Source organism: Phoca vitulina, unplaced genomic scaffold (genome assembly GCF_004348235.1).
Source record: "Phoca vitulina isolate PV1807 unplaced genomic scaffold, GSC_HSeal_1.0 scaffold6, whole genome shotgun sequence".
Lineage (NCBI taxonomy): Eukaryota > Metazoa > Chordata > Mammalia > Carnivora > Phocidae > Phoca > Phoca vitulina.
The window spans coordinates 45,226,877-45,242,845 of NW_022589709.1; the positions used below are offsets into that span (position 1 = coordinate 45,226,877).

Consider the following 15,969-nt stretch of genomic DNA (forward strand, 5'->3'; position numbering starts at 1 on the left):
GAAAAAATAACCCTAATATTCACCAACTGCAAATATAAGCAAATGTGATATATTCATGCAAAGGACTATGAAAAAAATGATGTACTTATATATGTTACAGAATGGATGAACCTTGAAAACATGATGCTAAATGAAGGAAGCCAGTCATAAAAGGACCACATACTGTATTATTCCATTTATATGAAAAGGCTAGAATAGGTAACTCATACAGACAGAAAATAGATTTGTGGTTGTCAGAGAATGGAGAGTGACCATCATGGGTATAAGGTTTCTTTTAGGAGTAACGAAACGTTCCAGAAGTAGATAGCACTAATGGTTGCACAACTTTGTGGATGGATGTATATCTTTAACTTAGTAATCTCACATTGTAGAATTGAGAAAATAAATTTAGACTGCTAAAAATTTACCTATGTTATTATAATGTTTTATGAGAAAAACAATAAAAATATACTTAAATATCAAAAAATAGGTAATTGCTTAAAATATTTTTGGCATATAAAGTTTTGGCATCCATGTAAAAGAAGATTCAATGAAATGGAAAGGTGCCCATATATATTCAATTTTAAAGATCACTTTTTGAAACACCACATAATTTGGTTTTATTTCAGTAAAAATAAAAGGAGCATTTGTATTTGGCTAAAGGTATGCAATAAATATCTTGGCTATTGTAAATAACACATAGTGGTACATATATCGTTTTGAGTTAGTATTTTTGTTTTCTTTGGGTAAACACCCACTAGTGGAATTACTGGATTATAAGGTGGTTTTATTTTTAATTTTTGGAAGAGTCTCCATACTGTTTTCCACAATGGATGCAACAATTTACCACCAACAGTGCACAAGGGATCCCTTTTCTTTACACCTCACGAAAACTTATTTTTGGTCTTTTTGATCCTAGCCATTCTGACTGGTATGAGGTGGTATCTCACTGTAGTTTTCGTTTGCATTTCCCTGATGATTAGTGATGTTGAGCATCTGTATGTCTTCTTTGGAAAAATGTCTATTCAGATCATCTGCCCATTTTTAATCAGATTATTTGGGTTTTTTGGTGTTATGCTGTATAAGTTCTTCATCTATTTTGGATATTAACCCCATATCAGATATATCGTTTGCAAATCCCTCTGCTCATTCAGTAGGTTACCTTTTCATTTTGTTGATGGTTTCTTTTGCTGTGCAAAAGCTTTTAATTTTGATGTAGTCCCAATAATTTGTTTTTGCTATTGTTTCCCTTCACTGAGGAGATACATCCATAAATATGTTGCTAAGGGCAATGTCCAAGAGATTACTGCCCCTACTTTCTTTTAGGACTTTTATGTTTTCAGGTCTAACATTTAGGTCATTAATTCATTTTGAATGATTTCATTCATATTTTATAAGAAAGTGATCCAGTTTGTTTGTTCCTTCCTTCCTTCCTTGCTTCTTTCCTTCCTTCCTCCCTTCCTTCCTTCCCTCCTTCTTTCCTTCCTTCCTTCCTCCCTTCCTTCCTTCCTTCCTTCCTTCCTTCCTTCCTTCCTTCCTTCCTTCTTTCTTTTCTTTGCATGTAGTTGTTCAGGTTTCCCAATACCTTTAAGTGAAAAGACTGTCTTTTCTCCATTATATATTCTTGCCTCCTTTGTTGTAGATTAATTAACCATATAAGTTTGGGTTTATTTCTGGACTCTCTATCCTGTTCCATTGATCGATGTATCCATCTCTCCTTTTGCTATTGATTTCTAACTTAATTCTACTATGGTTAGAGAGTATATTTTGTATGAGTTTGATCCTTCTACATTTATTGAGAATTACTTTATGGCCTAGAATGTAGTATCTTGTAGAATCTTGGTACATACCTGGTATACACTCGAAAGGAATGTATATTCTGCTGTTATTGAAAGAATGTTGTATACTATCAATGAGATCAGGTTGATTTATAGTGCTCAAGTCTTTTACATGTTTACTGATTTTTCTGACTACTTATTCTATAAATTATTGATAAAGAGATATTCTAATCTCTCCTTATAGTTGTATCAGGTTAAAATCTTCATGTATTTTGAAACTCTGTTATTAAGGGCATACATTTTTAAGACTGTAATGTCTTACTAATGATTTTATCATTTTATCATTATAAAATTATTCTCTTTTCCTTGCTGATGTTTTTTGTTCTGTAATCTACTTTGTTTGATTTTAATACAGTCTCCCCAGCTTCCTTTTTATTAGCGTTAGCATGTTATATACTTTTGCATCCTCTTATTTTTAATATATTTTTGTCCTTTTCATTTGAAATGAATATCTTTTAGGAAATACACAGTTAAATCTTTCTTTTAAATTCAATTGACAATCTCTGCCTTTTAATAGTTTTTCTTGGATCATTTACATTTAACATAAATATTGATATGGTTGGTTCTGACTCTATCAGCTTGCTAATTTTTCTATTTGCCACTTCTATTTTTCATTCCCTCCCCCCTCTTTTCTTTCTTTCATTTATTTTTTTTTTTAGATTAATTTTTGCATTAAAAAAATTTTCGGTGTGCCTGGCTGACTTAGCCGGTAGAGCATGCAACTCTTGATCTAGGGGCTGGAGTTCAAGCCCCACGTTGGGGGTACAGATTACTTAAATTCTTTCTTTGAACCACTCTCTCTTCTCCTCCTCACCCCTCCTTTCCCCTTTCCTCCCCTATTCTTACCTCTCCTCTCCTCTTCTCTCTTCTCTCTTCCCCATTATTCTGCCCTGTGATCTCTGGCTTCCTTGGATTTCCAGAACTCTGGGTTCCATCCCCTCAACTCAAGCTACCCAATGGCATTGGTGTAGATTCCATCATCCAGCACTGAAGCATAGAAAATTTCTTTAGGCCATAACCTGAGACAATCACACAGCTCACCTCAATATTTTGAGTGCTGTGTTTTTTTCTATATTTTGTCCACTTCCCTTTTAGTTATTTTAGACAAGAGGGTAAATCCTGCCCCTCTTACTCCATCTTGATCAGAAGCTAAAGTTCTATATGGTTTTATTTTCATATTTTTGCTCTTCTTCATTTTTGTAGTTTTTCTAAAATAATACACATATACATAGAAACTTGTAATAATAAAAATATGTGACTTATTTTAATAAAGGAGACAGGATCGTATTAAAGGATTTATTTGAAGATTAATCATATTAACATGCTTGAATATATAACAAATAATTAGATAGTTTTCAACTTTTTCACCAACATCCAAATTATATCAGATAGCTTTTCCCTTGGAGGAGAAAATCAAAGGCACACAAATATCATAATTTAAGGATGAAAAATGGGAAAAAATCTTTAAAAAAGACATGTGGCTCTTTAGATACATAAAACTCATGTTTAAAAACCCTAAAATGCTACAATGGTACTTAAGAAAATAACATTAACTTGGCTCTAAATTACCCAACATTTTTCTTATTCTAGGTTCCAATGTGTTCCCTCAAGTCCCCATTTACAGATGTTTCTCTCATGACCAAACAGCTAATGAGAATTCCATGGCCTAAGTACTCTACTTTGAATAACATCTTGCACTTTCCCCAAACTCAGATTCATCACACTACTAAAACCTGTTTCTACATCTGTGACTTTGGCTTTTATGATCTCCTTGGGTGGCTCGTTTAATCCTGGCATTTCTAAACCTCAAATTATGAAACAATTTCTCTGAAAAAAAGCATCAGAGATTCTTAACTATGGGTGCTTTGGGTTTTTAAGGGCAAAAAGAAAAGACCAAGCTATTTTCAAAATGATTATCCTTTGCATTATATGCAAATAGATATGACAGAGGACTAGTGCCAGGAATGTGTCCCATGCAATCTTTCCTCTTAAGTAAGCTGAAGATTGCTTCCTCAATTAGTTCAAACTTCTGGGTGGTCTTTTAAAAAAAATAGCTCTTTGCAGAAAACAGTGAACTAATAATACTGTAAATATAAAATAGTATTAATTCTTTAACTTTGAAGCAAAGAAAGAATGAATTGCAAGTTAGTGTTTTTTTGTTTATTAATACAGAATTTCTTATCTCTAACTTTTAAGAGGGAAAAATTCTACATAAATCCAATGGAACAAAAAATATTTTTTTAAAGATGTGTCTATATTTGGGCTTAGAATTAGCTGAGTTTAATTAATTGTGTGTGTGTTTGTGTAAAGTACTTGTGACAATTCAAGAAAACTTTGTCTTTTTAACTGAAAGAAAGCTGACTTTCAATCTTATACCAGCGTACTTTTAAAAACCATTCATTTCAAACTCAGTCCATCCTGACCACACATAAAATACCTTTCCAAAGATTTCCCTTCACAAACCTTCTACAACTTTCCTTCGTATTCAAATTTTGTACCAAGCCATTTTTCTCTAAACAACCAGTCTCATTTAGGACAAAATTACTTTCTTTTACCTTCACCAAAAATGTATTCCCATTCCTTAGATCTTTCTTACACATACAGACTTGCTTCCCTTATTTCCATCAGTCTTAATTACATTTAGCAGAATTTCGCACTCTTGGAAACCTTAGTGAAAATAAGTAGTAACCAATTGTGAACTGTTACACCAGAGCTCTTCAGACAGCAAATTTATGAATCAGTTAAGCACAAAGCATGTTTACCAACAGACCCAAATACCCTTAGTTTCTTTGCAATAGGAAGTCAAAAGCACAAACCTATATCCACTAATCAGTGCTTTAGCACTTTATCCTATTTGGAAAAGACTTAGATGTCCGGTGAATTTAATCCCATTTATCACCCAAGCAAACTTTAAAAAGTTTCAGGTTACCAAAGACTGAAAACTATCTTAAAAATTACCCATGAAAACTTTGAGACAGACAAGATTAACCATCATTTTAAGTCATCTTTTTGCTAACAAATTGCAACAGAGATAACACAAGCTTATTTGCCTTTCAACAAAACTAGATAGAACAAATTTGATATTTAAAGCTGGTAACTCCAAAGATATATCTATTTTAATTAAACCAACAAACTTAACTTAGTTTAAATACTGAATTATGTTCCACCTGAGGCCACTCAAAAGTCAATCAATTTGGGGGTGTCTGGGTGGCTCAGGCAGTTAAGCGTCTGCCTTCGGCTCAGGTCATGATCCTGGGGTCCTGGGATCAAGCCCCACAAGGGGCTCCTTGCTCAGCAGGGAGCCTGCTTCTCCCTCTCCCGCTGCCCCTCTCCTGGTCATGCTCTCTCTCTTACTTGCTTTCTCTCAAAGAAGCAAATAGAATCTTACTTAAAAAAAAAGTCAATCAATATGTTCTCCGTTATCAATTTTTACCTGGGGCACTGATGGGGAAATCAGAAGTGGGCGGTGTGTGCAGGCCGCATGGCACCCAAGGTGGTGCAGAGACAGGAGAAGGAGCGGGGGAGGCGGAAGAGGCAGAGTGCTGCCAGAAGGCAGAGAAAGAGGGTTCCCGGTTCTAAACCTCGTCAGCTCAGAGAGATGAACAGACGCCACGGTTTTTTCCACCAACGTGGGAATCTGCAGTCCACCTCCGCTGGCTGAAGACGGAACTTGCCCAAAACAAAGGGAGTGTTGTCCGCTGCTTGGGAATATTCCTTAAAGCCCCAGTCCTGAGGTAGAGTAACCGTAGTTAGCTCCAATTATACCTATTAACCTGGGAAATGAGGGAGAAACCACCACATCCTTTAGGAGCAAGAACAGTGAGAGAGAGTCTGCGTCCCCTCCATTACAGATGGCCTGTGTTTCCTCCAATCTGGGTTCTACCAGGAGGAGGCCTATTTAGATAATTATCATCCAGTGTCAGGAGGGAGTTGACTAGTCTGGTTACTGACTAAACATATTCTTCCCTGTTTCCTGCAGAAGAGATCTAACTGATAGATTCTACGGAGGCCATGCAGTGTTACAGATCAGTCTTTTCCTAAATTTTGCAATTCATATTGTTTCCAGTGGATTAAAAGGCATCCCAAGGGAGAGTCCTTGGGGACTGAAGAAGCCTATTGAAGCCATACTCCTAGAAAAGTAGAGAAAGTCCATTACCAAAAATTGCCCCGCCCCCGACTCCCGGGTGGCGTCCCATGCAGGATATGTCAAAGATTCTGTGTGTCAAAAGTGATCGGAGGCATCCCTCTAACAAAAATCGCTACTGATCACCACCCTGCCTTACCATGAAGGCATTCCTGTCGTAAAAGGCCCCATCACAGGGATGCTAGCGTGCCCCCGCTTCTCCATTGCATCCTAGGCTACAGATGGGTGCCTAGGAAATGCACCATGCCATCCCATGCCCTGAAGCCTGCATTATTGCCCTGCCCTGAGGGTCGTGCCTTATTTTACCTTGCCTTGAAGAACCTGCCATTTTTAACCCATGGAAAACACTAGAAAAGTTTTAAAAGGGGAAATTACCCAATTTTGTAACTTAAGTAGTTGGTAGAGGACACTGACAAAAAACAGTAAAGACAGAAATCCATTATGATCTAAGAGATATTCTAACACATGTGGTCTTTACAGGCATCTCCTCTAGGAAATGTCCCTGGTTGGGTTTTAATTCAATCGAGTACTGGTTTCAGACAGCTCCGAGCAGAGGGCCGGCAGTCAGAAGCAGCTAGACCAGGGACGTGAAGGGGATCACATTAGACCAGGGAGGAGGAAACCTCACACGGGAGTCTCATGATTGGCAACTCTCCTGGTGACTTAGGTGGCTGTCCTGTGCTCAAGACAGACGACTTTGTATAAGGACAGAAAAAAAAAAAGAAGCTGTCAAGTTGCTGGGTCTTATTACCATCCCTGCCATGGTACTAACTTCCAGCCAAAATGCAGGCTGAGCAACCAACACGAAAGTGTCCCAATGGGGCGCCTGGGTGGCTCAGTCATTAAGCGTCTGCCTTCGGCTCAGGTCATGATCCCAGGGTCCTGGGATCGAGTCCCGCATCGGGCTCCCTGCTTGGCGGGAAGCCTGCTTCTTCCTCTCCCACTCCCCCTGCTTGTGTTCCTGCTCTCTCTCTCTCTATCAAATAAATAAAACCTTAAAAAAAAAAAAAGAAAAGAAAAGAAAAGAAAGTGTTCCAATAAGACCAATAAGACCTTACTCCTTGAAAAGCCCCTGAAATGAAAGTAAAGGAAGAGAAGAGAAAGTACTCACCAAGTTTGCACCAAGACTCATAGTCTGGATGAGAAGACTGTGTGTCTCCCTTTGTGGTTGCCAAATGATGTAGGAAAGAAGTTGGTGTTCAGAGCCCATGGCTAAGAAAGAATTCTTGAGACGTCTTTGGTGGAAAAAGGTGGTTTTATTAAAGCACGGGGACAGGACCCATGGGGAGAAAGAACTACACTGGGGTCATGTGGAATGGCTGATTATATACTTTCAAGTTGGGAGGGGGTTAGGGATAGAGTAAATTTCTAAGGAATTTGGGAAGCAAGGTTTCCAGGACCTTGAGGGGGCCAACTATTGTTAGTAAAATGTCATTTATTACTGTCTAATAAATCTATTAGTCATGAAACCCTTCGGATGTATTTTAGTGGGCCATATGCTTGGGGGATGTTTGCCAATATGTGTCTTGGGAGGTAGAGATACAGGAAGTTTCCAAAGGAATTTTTGTATGTTAAAGTAGGCTTACAGGATCCTGGGGGTCAAGCTAAGGTTGCTTTTTGCCCTTAACGAAGTATTAAGGGCTCTTGGCCCTTAGCAAAGTACCCTAGAGGAATGTCACACCACCTGTCTCAAGGACTTGTCAGGGGGCTGTAGTAGTAAGGACATTTAATTTTCCTTTTGTCTTTGTTTCCCACATGACTTAGTGTACTTATTTTTATATGTAAATAGATGCCTACACACATACTGCATTCTATATGAAAGTCAATGTATGATAAATTAAAATATCTAAGGATATGTAATAAATAAAGAACTTCCTCCATTTCTGAGAAAATTGTCCATGACTTGGCCTTAGTCTGCATGTTTGAGTCCAGTTTCAAGACTGAAATCAGCCCTGTGTGTTCTATAGATATTACCCACCCTCAAGCCCTGCCAGTTACAGCCTGCCCTAGGCAAAATTGCTAAAGTTGTTGAAGTTGTTTTTGTCAGTACCCCATTCTTCCAAAGACTCCTTTTTCCTTTTTTACACTCCGTGGCTGGTCAGTGAAAAACAATTATATTTCAGCTGCAAGGCCATTTATTGCCCAGAAAAATAACCATTTAGGCACCTATCCCCTCCAGAGAAACATAGGACAGGCTGACATTCTTCGTAATCTTCACTACTCAAATACCCGTAACTGTGGTTTTCATTACTACACTGGCTGTGTCTACCTAAGGGTTGGACAGTGAAAATAGTCACCGTTTAGGCTCAGAATGTTCAGTTTGGGCCTTGGCTAAATCCAGTGACTCCAACCCTCCCCACCAACCGCCCCAAACAGGAAGGATGATCAAATTAATTTTGTCATGAAAAAAGAAAATCTTCCCTAATAGTTGGGATGATTGGCTAATGGACTGAGCAAATTCAAATAAAGTAGACCATGTACCCATTGTAGACTTTGCAAATCCTCCAGGCAAGCTCATTCGAAATGGCATTTTGGGCTGTACTAATGCAATGTCTGTACTAAGAATTGTACATCAGCCTGAGTAAGTTCCCCCGTGGCGCTAAGTTCATCAGCTATTGGCCAAATGGGCCTTGGTTGGCAAACGAATATTGCCGTGGCCTTCAGCTTAGTTTTCTTGGTTTATGGCTTTATAGTGGAATTATTAGTAACTATTTCTCACTGTATATAAGCAGAAAGTGATAGAAGTTTTCTGCCTCTCTCCACCATTGCCCAGAATGCATCATTTTCCACTGCTATTGTCTCCCCAGTCTCTATTAATGCCTCCTATTTAAATAAGCTTTCCTCAAATACCCATTATCCAAAGTTAAAAAAAAAAAAAGACCCAAAGCTGCCTGCATTTGGCATATACTATCCCAGGAAATTATCCACAATTGTGGGTGCCCACAAAAGAGGTCAACAACCACTTGCTTTTCATGTGCATTTAATTATTGGAGAGAATTTGATTTGCCAATTATGGTAGTATTTTGAAGCAACTTCATTTTACAATTGAGAATGAAGGCCTCCTACAGTGGGGATTATGCCAGTGATTTCATGCCAGAGCCATTGTGGATACTGAAAAGTTTAACTTGTGAAGAGAACCAAATCAAGAATGGCATCTCTCTGCTACAGAGAGATAACCACAGCCTGTGCCTCAGAACAGGCAGCCAAGGCGGACAGTGTGATTGAGTGGTCACTGGGATGACTTCTTGAGCGAAATATTTCTCTCATTGCCTAAAATGTTCACTATGGAAGATAAAAATCAAAGGCATTGTTAGAGAAGCAAGAGACCAACAGAAGACTAAAGATTAAATGCTGGATTCAAGGGCACAGGGGGTCAGAAAGGAGCGATCACTTGGGTCAGGAAAGCAGGTCTGAAGAGAGAGCCTGGAAGTGTAGATCCATGAGTAGCTAAAATGTGCCAGACATCAGGATGTTTTAAAGAGAGAAAGAAGAAAGAATGGAAACAAAGAAGGAATAGACGGATAGGAGAGCAAATTTTTTTTCATCCCATTTGGCCTATTTTGTGATTTAGAAATTCCTGTCTCTCCAGTATTTGTATCCTAATGAAAACCAAGGGGGTAAAACCAGCCTTCTGATGTGTCAGTTGAAGAGCAGTAACTGGGAATGTTCTTATAAATGCATTTCCATAATTTAGATGTTGGAACACCAAAGAACACAAATAAAAAGTTAATCAATTCTCCTGATACTTTCTTTTTTATTCCATTATCCAGATTAAATAATAGGATGTTCTAAAACATTAAAATTGACAAATAAGTTGCAAAATAGTATGTGGGCATTCTTCCAGCCTGCATGCTGGAGATTCGAGGACTGATACACACTCTGGGCAAGGCAGTTGCATTCTAGTTGAGGAAAATGATAATCTAATCACATTAGTATGACACCAAATGCAATCCGATGGGCTTTAAAGAAGTCATTCCTGGTTTGGATTCCATAATGGTGAGAGATCTTTGGAGATATGGATTGCATTTTACATACTTGTCTCTGAAATATTGTTGAATAAATTGTTTGAATATGATGCCAGTAAGAAGATATTTATTCTGTCCATGCAGATGACTAAACAGAAATTTATGCTTTTGCTGAATGGGTTATTTTGCAAAGACCTGCCTAAGCTATCACTAAAAATGCAAATTATGGTCAAGGGTTCCTTAACTGAGGGCCATGCTATTCCTCTCACTGGGAGAAACAGCAGATGGTTCCTCAGGCCATTCACTACATACTGAGAGAATATTTGCCAACTTTACAGTTTTTAAAAATTGATTTTGACTTGACAAGATCATTGAGGTTAATGATTCAATGAGATCATTGTCTTTTCCTCTTTTCCTGTGTTTTTTTTTAATTCTTTTTAATAACCAGTTGCCCTTTCTATACCAGTTATGTTGTAGGCCTTTCATTATTTTTAAGTACATTTCCTCTTTTGTATATATTTTACAATGTATATATTTTAAAATACCTTTCACCTTAACTACCTTAACAGCCAACTTAAGCTATTAACTTTTTTCCCCCCCAATGGCATTTTTACAGAATGAAATTCTTCCCTTGAAATTCAGGAATGAAAAAAAAAACACAACACACCCTTCCAGATGTAGAGAAAATAAGCCCTCTCCTGCTTTGAACTTCCTGAAATTTAAATGACCTTCTTTTTGTTTTGTGTCACTTTGCACCCCACCTGCTTTACTCTCTTCTCCAACACTTTGGCCCCAGCAACACGGATTCAAAGGCTTTCCTAAGTTCACTTGCTGAGTCTCTAAACTGGCCCGGGTGGGGTGGGGGATGGGGCACGTGTCTGTGTTGGCATCGGATTTGCTCTATCCCATTTTCAGTCAGCATTAGCAGAATGAAGAGGTGACACAGTTGCCTCAGAATTCATTGCTAGAAATTTCCACCTGAAATCCAGCGATATTGAGCCTTTTCATGTCATCACTGCTCTTGATCTTACCGACTCAGGTAAGAATTCAAGTCTGGGGATTTCACTATCTTTGCCTCTTATACAAGCCAAGGGAGGTTTCTAGAAGCTGTGTAGGAAGAGACAAGCAGAGTTCAGAAAGCCTCACTGAGGTGATTATATTAGAACGACTTGTCTTGTTCCCTCTTCTACCTTTCCACCACAAGTAGCAGCTGCGTCTTTGTGGGGTCTGCCATGCCTTTTCCTTTTTAAGACAAGGTCGGAAAATCATGCAAGGAGTGGATCAAAGGGCACAATCCTTAAGTAAGTTTTAAATTAGCAGATAGGAGGAAATGAGATAGGTAATTTGGTCTCAAGTCTTGTTCTCTCCCCCCCGCCCCATTGGACTACATTTTACATCGGTGACAGTACAACTTCCAACACTTCCCAGAGCACCAAGGCGAAGGAATAAAATGGTAAATACTGACGAAGTATCAACCCACTCACATGAAGCCTTCGGTGGCTTATGCTCTGCTTCTTCTCCATCGGCGCGAGAATATTCTCTCACTAAGATGGGCTGGGAATTGGCGATGGAGGTAGAGGAGGCGGGCAGTCAGCAACGAGAGCCTGTGTCCGTGCCTTAGTCACCTTTATGCCTTATGTTCGCCCACAAATGCTACAGAAGCATGTGTGGACATACATTCTTGCAGGAAGGTATAGGCAGATGCATGCCCTTGGCCCAAAGCGGTCTTTTTATGTTAGAGGAGATTATGCTTTTCAGATGAGCGGCAAACGTGCAAGATTTGCCCATGGCAGGCTGAGGCTGGGGCAGGCTAGAAAGGATCAGAGCAATTTAGTTAATTCTGGCTCGCCCTGGCATCAGCTGTGCTTAGAACCGCAGAGATGTCAGTCTCCTCTATTCCTTCATTGTACACTCACTGAAAACTCACTAGATGCTGGGAGTACCTTTATAAAATATCATAAACTCACAAAAGATGGTTTTTGTCCTCAGTTGGGTATAAACTTTTGTCCTCGGTTGGGTATAAACTTTTTTAGCATGGAATCACTTTTAGGTGCTTCATTAATCATTTGGAAATTATATGATTGTTTCCTTCACTTGTGTGAAATGTGATGACTTGTTCAAGAGGTAAGTTGTGTGTGTATGTGTGTGGTATGTCTAATATCTAGGGGGCTACAGTATAGGGTTGTGCAGGTTGCGTACTATACGATACCAGGGGTTACCGTTCACTCTGCAGTGCATGGTACAAAACCAAAGCCTCTGAGCTCCTAGTGGGTCCCAGACGATATCGTGGTACCTAGTTTCTACCGTTTTGGAGCTTGCATTCCATATGCACCCATGCAATGGGTTGGATTCTGCTCTTGAATCCCATACAATATTCCTAGAACTACTTTAAACTAGTTCACCATCTTTTGATAGAGCCCGATATGGAAATGTACTAAAATTTTGGTGTGTTCTGTGATTACACTGATGCTGAACTTACAGCAATATCTGTGTTAATCTGGCATTCCTGAAGAGTAAGTGAAAATCCAAAACTAAAAGTTAGCCTGATATATTTTGAAATTTTTACATTTTACTTTTGTAAAGCATTGACAATCTTCCTTACTAAATAGAGTATACCATGACACGATTAAGACCATCCTTCTTTGTAATGGGTTCTAACAGTTACATTTTTAGGGTATTATTTTGAGATATGTAAAGATAAGGTAAATAACTTGTGGTGGTGGTGAAGCTTTGTTTAGATTACCTGCTAGCATCAGGAACAATGCAAATAAGCGTGACGTGCAAGGCCTTCTTGTCCCTGCCCTGGCTGCCCGTCCAACCTGGCCCCAGCTCCTCCACATCATCACTCTGAGTCTCCTCCTCTGCAGTCCCGCGGAGCTGTGCGCAGCCATCCAACAGCCCAAGGCCTCCCCAGCTCATTTCCTTGGTGCGTACTCTTCTGATAGACAGCAATACCTGTCGCCCTCTTCTCGACCTCCTTGTCTTGCAGATCCAACTGAGCCATCATCTCCTTTGTAAAACCATTCCTGCCCCCACATCCCCCCGCCCAGGCTGGGTGAGGGGCCTGCCAAGCCTGCTGCACTGCACAACCTCGGAGGGGACCATCCCCATTGCATACTGGGGAACCCCTCCTCTTTCTCCAGTAGTGTCCTGAGTATGCCTCCATGCACTTAGCATTCCGCTCTGTTCTACTCCTTCGCAGCCACCCTGAAGAGTGACCGCTTTGGGATCTGAAGCCTTATCTCTACTTGAATAAATTGGTGCTCCGTGGATAAGTACTTGAATTGTGGCTAAATATGGCACAGGACTTAATTCAGGGGCCCTTAAGCTATATAAGGCTGGGTTTTCGCTCCCGAAATCTGCTCAGATTGTTCACTTAGCCTATCTGGCGGGTTTTTCTTTGTTGTGATTTCTGTCCTTCAGGTCATTTCTCCCATTTCCAGGGACTGTTGCTGCTGGCCGCTTTTTTCAGGTGTCCATTAGCACAAAGGAACACTGCTCCTTCTCCTCTTCCCAGCTGCTGTGTTTTTCTTCTCCCTTCTCCTCCTCTTCTCCCTCCTCCCAACTCCTCCTCTCCCTCTCCTACCTCCTCTTCTTCTCTCTCTCTCACCCCTCTCCCCAATTCCCCATTCCCCTCTTGCTCCTCCCCTGCTTTGTTCTCTCCTTCTTTCCTCTTCTGAGGGCCTCTCAGCAGTAGGGGCTTTTGCCCTTCAAACAATTGCTTACAAAAGCACGCATGCTTTTTTAGAAGCCAATCTCTGAATCAGCCATTGACATTTTATTTCCCATGACATTCGTATCTTTAGTGGTGCTCTCGGTATCTATTGTATGGTATGCACTACAGATTATTTTCAGGTGTGAAGTTGTTACCAACGTCTGAATGCAATGTCTGAGAACTGTGTGTGTGAGGTGCGTATGTGCTGTTTTGGGATAGCGGTTTCTTTTTTGAAGAGTTGTGCAATGCTACCATGTCTCTTGCTTTCTAGGTACTATACTCTCAGGATTACATTTCATCACCTAGGTATAAAAACAGCTGCATAGCTGCTAAAGTTCACAAGGTGAAAGAGAATATTCAAAGGTCATTACTACACAAATAATCCTCAACTGTCCTTTGCTCAGCAGTGATGAGAACTTGGGTCTTTTATGTTCATGGAATGATCTTTGCCTTCTGTGAAAATTATGGAAGAGAAAAAAGGTGGTTTTTACGGTTGCTCCTTTCCTCTGAACTTTGACAGAACCCAACCAGGTACAGTGTTTCCTCTCACTGCTCTCACTAGCATGGACTTGAGACTCTCCTTGAAAATTTACAAAGCCATGGTCACATTTGAAATGGAAAAGACCTTGGCAGACTTAGTGTTGGTAACTCTAGTGGTGGGAATTTGGAGCCAGGTTGAAAGGAAGGGTCTGTGGGAAGGGTGGGGGTGGTAATTTTATGGTATTCACGGATTGAAAAACCTTTGAGATTTAGGTGTACATACTTTCCCTACTTCTTGGGAGAATACTGCCCATATTTTTACGTTTTGTACTCGTAGATGGTTATTTGGTTCTGAGTCAAAGATGAGCCTAATACTTATGTATCTCAAAAGTATTAAATGGCATTGTTATTTATGAAAGAAAGTTATAAATTATGTAGATATCTTTGGATCTAGAGTAGTCAGTTCTAAGTGACTAAGTAAATCAGTGCTTCCGTGCCTATAAAGAAGGTTGGTTAAATGGTATTGGTTGTTTTCAGAATGAACAAATGCCTCAGCTAAAGATGTAAATGAGGATTATTTAGTTTTAAAAGCTTCTAAAACACTTTCAAAGATCACTGTCTCTTAAAAACCTACCAGTGTGAATTCTTGGGCTGTATCTCACTTCATAAAACCAATTTGGAAACTTAATTTAATGAGCTTAGCTGTTGATATTTGCCAAGTTAATTGGAGAGTATTGTATTCTCCCTCTTTGTGCTGTGTAGACACAGCCTTTTGGACTGGAACAGGCTTTGTTACTCATAAGCCAATGAACTGAATTCTGATGAGGATCATGCTTTGACGTAGGATGTGAACCAATAGTAAACTTGCTTCAGGGTCTTGGAAGAGACCTTAAAAGTGGCAGCCAAAAGAGGTGGAGATTGCATCAAGCCCAGAGGAGACAGAAGTTTCTGCTGCTACCGAACATTAATGGATTTTTTTGTTTTTATCATGACTTAGTACAATCAGATACCTCAGTAAATCATCGATCATAAAACTCTTCCTTGTATTTTGTAAAAAAATCAGAATTGATATATATTTAAAATCTTTCTACACCTTCTCAGAGTCTGATCACCGTATAAAATATATGTGAGTTGCCTGATTCTTATTTTTTGTCAACTAGTTTAGAATTACATGGGGGGTTGAGTGGTGAGTTGAGAGTTGGATTTTGTGTTATGTAGAAAGCTTGTTCCTGTTGCCATCACTCTGTGATGCCACAAAGCTATCTTGTAGATGGTTTGCAGTTGTATTTTTAGATCCAGTATTCATATAATGTTTACCTGAGAGCTGTTGGAATTTGGAACTTTTTAAGAAATGCTAAAATTGTGAGTGAAACAGTCTTAAAGATTTTATTTATTTATTTGACAGAGAGAGAGATAATGAGAGCAGGAACACAAGCAGGGGGAGTGGGAGAGGGAGAAGCAGGCTTCCCGCGGAGCAGGGAGCCCAATGTGGGGCTCGATCCCAGGACCCTGGGATCATGACCTGAGCCGAAGGCAGATGCTTAACGACTGAGCCACCCGGGCGCCCATGTGAGTGAAACAGTCTTAAAAATACTGTTTTGCTGGCTCAATTAGAAATACTTTCAAAAACAGTTTAATTAAAGTGATGTTATGATCAGTTTTCTACTCATATAAACCCTACTTCTAAATATTTTACTTAAAAACTTTTGTTTCAAATTATAAGGGCCTGTAGACGTTTGCATTCGTTTAGTTGAAGGCATGTGAGCTCGATTCTAAATTCATTTTTACATGACCCACATTTAAAAGCAGTCCTCTCACTTGTCAATTTTATTGATATTTGCACATTAA

General features: G+C 39.5%; 1 protein-coding gene across 2 annotated transcripts in view; it reads left to right on the forward strand.

Annotated features, from left to right (window-relative positions):
* HAPLN1 (hyaluronan and proteoglycan link protein 1) overlaps nt 1-15,969 on the forward strand; it is a 72,778-nt gene that overhangs the window by 16,660 nt on the left and 40,149 nt on the right. Inside the window, exon 1 of one of the 2 annotated variants that reach the window (XM_032404041.1) lies at nt 15,056-15,247. The exons of the other annotated variant lie outside the window; for it this stretch is intronic. The gene's annotated coding sequence lies outside the window, so the exon portion shown is untranslated. Of the gene's footprint in view, nt 1-15,055; nt 15,248-15,969 lie in introns of those variants that run through there. 2 annotated transcript variants of the gene reach the window in all.